The sequence below is a fragment of the Elephantulus edwardii genome, unplaced genomic scaffold, assembly GCF_000299155.1.
Source record: "Elephantulus edwardii isolate Elephantulus edwardi_28Jun2011 unplaced genomic scaffold, EleEdw1.0 scaffold00237, whole genome shotgun sequence".
Taxonomy (NCBI): Eukaryota; Metazoa; Chordata; class Mammalia; order Macroscelidea; family Macroscelididae; genus Elephantulus; species Elephantulus edwardii.
Window position 1 is genome coordinate 685,111 of NW_006399987.1, and position 2,332 is coordinate 687,442.

The window sequence follows — 2,332 nt, forward strand, 5'->3', positions numbered from 1 at the left end:
ACACACACACACACACACACACACACACACATAATGTTTGTTTTCAGTTTTGTTCCTTGAGGATATTTGAGTTAATTGACACACAGGCTTATAGCATTTTCTATGAAGATCTTTACAGAAAAGGTTTATCCACTCTGAATCAAGTGGAAAGATTCAATTTGGGTTCAGTTTTTGGCAAACATCTCCATAAACATTTTATTGAGAAGCACATACTACTTGCATGTATTTTTTTTTATTTCAATAAGAGTGAATGTTAACAAAGCACATTGATTTTTCAACTAATCATTCATGCATATTTTGTCCCATGACATTAATTATAGTACCCACAATGTGTGATCATCCATTCAATCCACATTGCCTTTCCTTTTACACATCTTAATAACGGTTTATCATCTGTTTAGACATTTTCTACTCTCCTCCTCTTTCCTTCCTTTGTTTTGAAATGACATTATTACCTGGATCCATTAATTTATTCAACTCAAAACTCACAGTCAGTTCCAACTCACAGTGGCCCTCCCTCCGGTTTTCAAGATTGCCAGTCTTGACAGGAAGGGGCTGTCCATCTTCCTCTGAAGGAGCCACACTCTCAGAGAAGTATCAACTTTGAGTTAGTGCAACCCAGTACAGACTACACCACCTGTGGTCCTCTGACAAGTACAGAAATCTATGAGAAAGATTCCTAATCCTCTATGTGTAAACTCAATTTTCCCTCCATTTGCAGAACATGAACTGTTGTTGTTGTTTGCTATAGAGTCGAGCATGACTTATAATGACCCTGTGAACAAAAGGTCTGAGGCTTTCTATAATTATCGTCATTTATCAAAGATCATAGAGTTTCCAGAGGCATGTGGTTTAGGAAGTGGACACCACTCCTGCTTTCAAGAATTAGTCTCAATGAAAGGAGTACCTGAGTGGGGCACATGGAATATACTTCACTGTTCATTTAAGCCTGGGCTTGAGCCCACCCAGAGATGCCTCAGACACACTTGCTAGGATCAAGTTAATATTAAGTGAATCCTACAAAAATATCCAAAGATTTCACAGTGAGCAGAAAGCAAGAAAGAAAAAGCACCAAGTACAAGGCTTAGCCATGTCAGGGCCCTACCATGACTTAAACAATTAGTCTGCTTTTAGCTATAAACAAGTCCTTAAAACCTGGGGTGAAGTGGGCAGTGGGACAGAATACTAGTGGGAGAAGGAGGGAATGAGAGAAGATACAAAAGAGTAATGTTCTAGGACTCTTGTTGTTGTTGTTGTGTACCATCAAGTTGGAACCGACCCATGGCTGATGGGTTTTCAGAAGCAGTTAATCATAGGGGAGCAACTGGTGGCCTCCAACCGTGTGCCTTCATGATTGCAGCACAGCTTCTTGTCACTGAGCCACCAGAGCTCCCAGTTCTAAGACTAGACAAAGAAAAGATATGCTCAAACTCCTACAGGAAAAGTTTAAGAATGAAATGAAGCAGAAGGAGGAAAGAACCTAACATGCATCATTGTATAAAATGGGACATAGTAAGTGAAAGAACAGTATTAAAATATATTCAAATATTCCATCATCACGTAAAGTAGCTCATAAAATGTTTTCAAAATAAATATAGTTTTATTATTTCTGGACATATAAAATTAATCCATGAAAAAATACCAAGGGAGAAATTATTAAATTACAGCTGGATTTCAAGCTCATTGCCATTTGATAATCATAGCTGACCCTCCAAGAAAAGAGAATCACAAGTTATTTTATAATCTCCTTTATAATCTAGTGTCACTGAATTTTTGCTTACCTCTGCAATATTCCTCAGATATTTTAGTACAAAAAATAAAATAAACAGCAACAGTTTAAACAAAACCACCTCAAAAACACTTCACTAAATTTCCCAGAAAGTTAACCAAATTCCAATCAGGGAACTTGAGATTACTTTGGGGGCATCAGTAAGGAATATTCTGGGATCCCCTGCATCTTCGAGAAGGAAGATTTAAAAAGCTGTCATTGGAAAAGGCAGTAGAACCAACAACTGTGGGTCCAGAAGCTCCTGGGTAAGAGAGATCGCCTCTGTCAGGAGACTCAGGCAGAGAGGTCAGAGGAAGACACTTGTAGCCTCTTTGAGCCTGGGGACTTAATTTCCAAAGCTTCTCATTATATTTATTTATAGACACTTCCCCCCCACCCCACCCCACACGCATTATCATTGCTTCCCCTAGGCAGTTCCAAGCATTAATCAGCATAGCTAACAAAAGGGTAGAATTCCTACCTGCCTGACTCACTGATCCTGAGAGCTTAGCTTCTATGGGATCCTCCTCCTACCCCCTGTTTCCTGTTACCTCCAGGGAAGCA